Here is a 7,799-nt window from a genome sequence, read left to right as displayed (position 1 = left end):
GTGTGTGTGTGTGTGTGTGTGTGTGTGTGTGTGTATGTATGTATGTATGTATGTATGTATGTATAACATGTAACATAATTTTTTGATTGTGTATTTATAATTTAAAACAGAACAATGTCTCTAATAAAAACTAATGTGAACATATAGCCATAATTTATTGACTTCCTACACCTTCCTTCTTTTTCCAGGTGGGCTAAGGCTGTTTTGACTTAGCCCTCCATATGTGTAGACAGATGTGTATATAGTTCGGCTAATATTTAAAATCCAAGGTGCTTCCTGGTCGTTTTGACTGAGATAGCCCAAGCTGCACGCTTCTTCAAACCCACCCAAAGTAGTCTTTCCAACCAGTCATGTCTTTAACCAGCAGCACACACAAAAGTCGAACAGAACAATCATGTTCTGGACAAACTCCTTCCACAAAACACAAAACTCCCACTTAGTGACTGCAGAGACCTCCTTCTCATAGTTTGAGAGATGGTCGCATGAGATTAGATGATTTATGAATTTGTAATAAATCATAAGATAATATTTATATAATGTATACCCTGCAGTTAGGACACGTGTTTTGCCAGAAAGTGTCCGCTCAATGCTGATGATAAAGTCACATTTTTTTCATCAGTTTTAGTCCATGGGCTAAGGTGGCTCGCATCGCATTCTTTCCCCACTACTGAACTTCTCTGGTATTTTCATGTACCTCAAGGTCCACTCTTTCAAAAAGAGCATGTTAACAGAAAAGAGTTGGGTCTCACTGCCCCCCAGGGACCGCTTTGGCCACACCCCTTTTCCATTGTGACCTTCAAAGTTAGGGGTACAGGGACCTTAACTGCCAACAACTTCGCTATAAACCAAACAAATTTTAAAAACAAGGTATCAGCAGATTCGTACTGACTAGCTCTTCAATTGAAATAAGTTTCATTAAACAAATATGCAAATATGTCATCAGAGGGTCAAAATGTCACAACCCCAACAGAAGATGAAATTTTTCATGTTTTATGTTTACCACACAGATCCTAAATATTCAACTTACTCAGTCTTTTCATGCACCTAGGATCCACTTATTCAGAAAAAAGTCTGTTAACAAAATTAAATATGAAGACAATGGAAATCATGACTGGTTGGACAGTGATTCCAAACTGACAGGGACCTTTAACCTGAAGAAATGATGTGAGAGGGACAGGTTTAGCACATGCCATTGGGCATAAAGACGTATTAAATTGATACATTAATTTATCAAATTTTACATCAACCAGTTTTAAAGAAGAATTAAAGTTCAAGCTAATCAAAGAACAATTCTGTGAAAGCCTTTCAATTTTAACAAACATTTGTTTCTAAATGTTCACCAATGGTCTGATGTGTTACTTTTAAAACCTGGCTGGTAACATGATTTGTTGCATAAATAATCAACAAAACCACATCTAAATGAGAGACCAAGTCAATATTTATCATTTAACACCAGATTTAAGACATTTTATTCTGACATGGTGAATCTACAGGGGTTAGACAATGAAAGTGAAACACCTGTCATTTTAGTGTGGGAGGTTTCATGCTAAATTGGACCAGCCTGGTGGTCAATCTTCATTAATTGCACCAGTAAGAGCAGAGTGTGAAGGTTCAATTAGCAGGGTAAGCGCACAGATTTGCTTAAAATATTGCAATGCGCACAACATTATGGGTGACATACCAGAGTTCAAAAGAGAACAAATTGTTGGTGCATCTGTGACCAAGACAGCAAGTCTTTGTGATGTATCAAGAGCCACTGTATCCAGGGTAATGTCAGCATACCACCAAGAAGGAAGAGCCACATCCAACAGGATTAATTGTGGATGCAAGAGGAAGCTGTCTGAAAGGGATGTTGTGATCTAAAACCAGGTGTTGCAGTTTTATTGTCTAACCCCTGTACATGCAAGTTTGTCAGCCCAGAAATTCTGAACTGTGCACACAATGAGTAGGGGTGTGGTCAAAAACTTGTGGAGTTGTACGTACCAACTTTAATGTTGTTAACTGACTTTTTTTTGAATAAGTGTAAGGTGTATGAAAAGTTAAGTAATTTGAATGTTTAGGATCTGTGTGGTAAACTCAGATAAAACAAAAATTTTCATCTTCTGTTGTGGTTGAAATTTTGACCCTCTGATGACATCATTGTTTGCACATTTGTTTAATGAAATGTCCTACAAATTGAAGAGCTAATCAATATGAATTTGCTGATATCCTGTTTTTAAAATTTGGTTGGTTTATAGCAAAGTTATTGGTAGTTAAGGTCCATGTACCCCTAACTTTGATGGTCACAATGGAAAAGGGGTGTGGTCAAAAGTGGCCCCTGGGGGGCAGTGAGACCCAACTTTTTTTCTGTTAACATGCTTTTTTTTGAAAGAGTGGACCCTAGGGTACATGAAAATACCAGAGAAGTTCAGTAGTGGGTTGTGCATGGTGACACACTCTAACCCATAGACTAAAAAGATGAAAATTTTCATCTTCTGTTGAGGTTGTGACCTTTTGACCCCCAATGACATCATTGTTTGCATATTTGTTTATTGAAAAGTCATTTAAATTGAAGAGCTAGTCAGTACTTATCTGCTGATACATTGTTTTTAAAATTTGGTTGGTTTATAGTAAAGTTATTGACAGTTAAGCTTCCTGTCCCACTAATTTTGATGGTCACAACGGAAAAGGGGTGTGGTCACAAAGTGGTCCCTGGGGGGCAGAGACCTAATCTTTTTTCTGTTAACATGCATTTTCTGAAAGAGTGGACCCTAGGGTACATGAAAATACAAGAGAAGTTCAGCAGTGGAGGGGCTAGGGTGGCACGGTGAGCCACCCTAGCCCATGGACTTTTTGTTCCTATGATTGCAACCTGTTAGCATTAATCATATTACAGTTTTTTTATTTAGTGACACTGGATGTGTCAACGCTTCACACACATCAGTGAGCTAAGCAGACGAGTCCACTCTTCCACTCACAAGCCCTCTGTGCAACACAGCCAGTGATTAAATAATGAGACCTTCATGCTTCCTGTGGCCTGACAGGCTGCTGCTAATTTACGACCACTTACAACTGACAATAAGTGTCGTCTCAGCAAGTGCAGACATTAACAACAGACAAACACCTCTGAACATAAATATTCACACGATTCAAACCAACCTGAAAGCGCATCGTCACATTAGTTAGCTGGACTGAAATATCCCCGTTGTCTTATTCAGATGCACTTAAATAGGCTCTTCATCCTCACTGATCTTTGTGCTGACAAACAGGAAAACACATTTTCTTAATTGAAACACTCTTTTCCTCCTGATTGTCTCTTCAGGTTGTTATCCAGGCTGATTCACTGACAGTGTGTCACAGATGCGCTGACTGGATGCACAACTTTCTGTGCCATACGTTGTAAAGAACAACAGTAAACGCAAACTAAAATATCTGAAAAAACAGTGTTAAAGGGGGCCAATGTCCTGCTTGAAGCTCCAGTATCCAACAGTTTTCATCTCAAAAGCACAGGAGGAATTTGAGAAACTGTACAAAGAAACAAAGTTTATAGAAATGTCAAAGCTGCTGGCAGATTTTAAACCACTAAAGGTGGAAGTTATCAACTACTCAATTTTTAATGCATCACAATGCAGACATGAACTATTCTGAATCAATGTGAAAATAAAGGAAGAACTCCGTCCATCCGTTTTCAGCCGCTTATTCGGGGTCGGGTCGCGGGGGCAGCAGCCTAAGCAGAGAGACCCAGACTTCCCTCTCCCCAGCTATTTGGGCCAGCACTTCTGGGGGAATCCCAAGGCGTTCCCAGGCCAGCCGAGAAACATAGTCCCTCCAGCGTGTCCTGAGTCTTCCTCTGGGCCTCCTCCCAGTGGGACATGCCCGGAACACCTCACTAGGGAGGCATCCGGGAGGCATCCTAACCAGATGCCTGAGCCACCTCAACTGGTTCCTCTCGAAGTGGAGGAGCAGCGGCTCTACTCTGAGTCCTTCTCGGATGATTGAGCTTCTCACCCTATCTCTAGAGAGCCCAGACACCCTGCAAAGGAAACTCATTTCGGCCGCTTGTATCCGCGATCTCGTTCTTTCGATCACTACCCAAAGCTTGTGACCATAGATGAAGGTAGGAACGTAGACCGGCCGGTAAACTGAGAGCTTCGCCTTCTGGCTCAGCTCCCGCTTCACCACGACAGACCGGTACAGTGCCCGCATCACTGCAGACACAGCACCAATCCGCCTGTCGATATCACACTCCATTCTTCCCTCATTCGTGAACAAGACACCGAGATATTTAAACTCCTCCACTTGGGGCAGGACCTCCTTCCAGACCCGGAGAAGGCACGCTACCGTTTTCCAGCTCAAGACCATGGTCTCGGACTTGGAGGCACTGATCCCATCCTGGCCACTTCACACTCGGCTGTGAACCGCTCTAGTGAGAGCCGGATATCACGATCTGATGAAGCCTGTAGGACCACATCATTCGCAAAAAGCAGAGATGTGATCCTAAGGTCACCAAAAAGGATCCCCTCATTGCATTGGCTGCACTTAGAAATTATGTCCATAAAAGTTATGAACAGAATCGCTGACAACAGGCAACCTTGGCGGAATCCAACTCTCACCGGAAACGAGTCCGACTTACTACCAGCAATGCGGACCAAGCTCTGGCACAGGTCGCACAGGGACCTAACAGCCTGTAGCAATGGACCTGGTACCCCATACTCCCAGAATACCCCCACAGGAGTCCCTGAGGGACATGGTTGAATGCCTTTCCAAGTCCACAAAACACATGTAGACTGGTTGGGCGAACTCCCATGCACCCTTCAGGACCCTGCTGAGGGTGTAGAGCTGGTCCGCTGTTCCACAACCAGGACAAAAACCACACTATTCTTCCTGAATCTGAGATTCGACTATCCGACGGACCCTTCTCTCCAGGACCCCTGAATAGACCTTTTCAGGAAGGCTCAGAAGTGTGATCCCCCATAGTTGGAACACACTCTGCGGTCCCCCTTTTTAAATAGGGGGACCACCACCCTGGTCTGCCAATCCAGGGGAACTTCCCCCGATGTCCACATRATATTGTAGAGTCGTGTCAACCAACGCAACCCCACAACATCCAGAGCCTTAAGGAAATCCGGGCGAATCTCATCCACCCCTGGTGCCTTGCCACTGAGGAGCTTTTTAACCACCTCAGTGACCTCAGCACCAGAGATTGGAGAGTCCGACCCAGGGTCATCAGGCTCTGCTTCCTCATGGGAAGACGTGTCGGTAGGATTGAAGATGTCTTCGACAAATTCTGCCCACCGACCCACAACGTCCTGAGTTGAGGTCAGCAGCGCACCATCCCCAACATAAACAGTGTTTGTGGCAAACCGCTTTCCCCCCTGAGACACCGGATGGCGGACCAGAATCGCCTCAAAGCAGTGCAGAAGTCTTTTTCCATGACCTCTCCAAACTCCTTCCACGCCCGAGTTTTTGCCTCAGCGACCACCCGAGCCGCAATCCACTTGGACTGCTGATACCTATTGGCTGCTTCCGGAGTCCCACAGACCAAAAAGACCTGATAGGTCTCCATCTTCAGCCTTACAGCATCCCTCACTGCTGATGACCACCAGCAGGTTCGAGGGTTGCCGCCATGACAGGCACTGACAACCTTACGGCCACAGCTCAGGTAAGCTGCCTCAACAATGGAGGTATGGAATATGGCCCACTCGGACTCAACGTCCCCCACCTCCCCCGGAATGTGTTCGAAGTTCTCCCGGAGGTTTGAGTTGAAGCTCCATCTGACAGGAGACTCTGACAGACGTTCCCAGCAGACCCTCACTATACGTTTGGGTCTGCCAGGTCTGACTGGCATCCTCCCCAACCAACTTACCACCAGGTAGTGGTCAGTTGACAGCTCCGCCCCTCTCCTCACCCGAGTGTCCAAAACATGCAGCCACAGATCAGATGAAATGACAACAAAGTCAATCAGTGAACAGCGGCCTAGGGTGTCCTGGTGCCAAACGGTGTTCGTTATGGACAATCCATGACAAGCACAGAAGTCCAATAACAAGCCACTGCTTGGGTTCAGATCGGGGATGGGGGTTCCTCCCAACCACGCCTCTCCAGGTATCACTGTCCTTACCCACGTGAGCGTTGCCATCTCTCAGCATGGGCAACTTCAGAGCGGAAGAGTGTCCAACCCCTCTCAAGGAGACTGGTTCCAGAGCCAGTGTGGTGCATTGAGTTGAGTCCGACTATACCTAGTTGGAACCTCTCAACCACACACACCAGCTCAGGCTCCTTCCCCACCAGAGAGGTGACATTCCATGTTCCTAGAGCCAGCTCCTGTAGCCGAGGATCGGACCGCCAAGGTCCCCGCCTTCGACCACTGGCCAACACACATTGCACCCAACCCCTATGGCCCCTCCCACAGGTGGTGAGCCCATGGGAAGGGGTCCCACATCTCCTCTTCGGGATGTGCCCGACCGGGCTCCATGGGCGAAAGCCCGGCCACCAGGCGCTCGCTAATGTGCTCCACAATCCAGGTCTGGCTCCAGAGTGGGGCCCCGGTGACTGCGTCCAGGCAAGGGAACACTGAATCCATCTATCTTATTCATCATAGGGATCTTTGGGCTGCACTTTGTCTGATCCCTCATTTAGGACCTGTTTTCCTTGGGTGGCCCTACTGGGGGCATGAAGCCCCAGACAACATGGCTCCTAGGATTACTGGGACACTCAAACCTCTCCACCACGACAAGGTGGCAGCCCAAGGAGAAGCAAGAACTGAAGAACAGAAATGCAGTGCTTGCTCTGTTTTTGGTGTGACCAAAACAGGAACAAAAGATGGCTGACTGAGACAAACAGCTTCTGAAAAAACAGTGGTTAAACGAATTCCAGCTTTAAATAAATCAAAATAAAACAAAAAAGAACCAGATCCACACTGCACGTAAGAAGATAATACAATAATGGAAGCTACAAGCTGCAGGTTAGCATCAAACATCAAACTAAAGTTTCTGTCATTGTGTTTTTTTTAACCTTTATTTTAGATCTGGGTTAGTTTCCCTGCTGGTTATTTATGTTGTGTTTTCTGCATTCTTGGTGTTTTTGGCTTTACTTGATCAGACTGTTAAAAAAACATGTTCAATGATTGTAAGTCAGAATAAAACAGCAGAAAACTAATTGATTCTCTTCTAAAAATGTTTCTTAAAAACCTGACTTCCCACAGCAGCAGGCCTGAGTGAGCAAGGCCTTGGCCTTTTCAGAACCAAAACAACAACAATCCTCTCAAGCAGCCAGCATCTGAATAGAACACATTGATAGAGACTGACTCTCTTTCTCTGTTTAAACTACATGACTGCACAAAGTGTAAAATACAAGACTGGATTTTAAATTATTTTAATAATACACAGAAYTTCTTACAAGACATTAGACGCTTGTGCATTGTAAAGCCTGCTTCGGCCCGGTCCGCCTGCTCCAACTTGGGTTGTGTTTGAATTGAGCAGAGAGCCGGCTCGGTATGTCGCCTCGAGTCTGTGACTCATTTCAGCTTTGATGTTTCTGAATGGCAGAGCTGCAACTTCTCGCTTCAACAAAATCTCACTGCTGCATCTGTGGGAAGTGTTTTTTTAAATGATGTATTATCACCAAGAGCCTTGATTGGTAGTTGGAACGTCTAACATTGGATATTGATTCAGCCGTGTTTGATGGTGTAAGATGGAGAGAGCAGGAACATTCAGGAAACGTGTGAGTTTGCTTCTTCTTTAAAAAGGATTAAAGTCCTTCCTCAGTCAGAGACCAGTCTTTCAGCCTTTTTATTTATTCTGAAAAATGCACCGGTGTTCAGT

This window comes from Austrofundulus limnaeus, unplaced genomic scaffold, assembly GCF_001266775.1.
Source record: "Austrofundulus limnaeus strain Quisiro unplaced genomic scaffold, Austrofundulus_limnaeus-1.0 Scaffold453, whole genome shotgun sequence".
Classification (NCBI taxonomy): domain Eukaryota; kingdom Metazoa; phylum Chordata; class Actinopteri; order Cyprinodontiformes; family Rivulidae; genus Austrofundulus; species Austrofundulus limnaeus.
Note: the sequence above shows the minus strand (reverse complement) of the source record.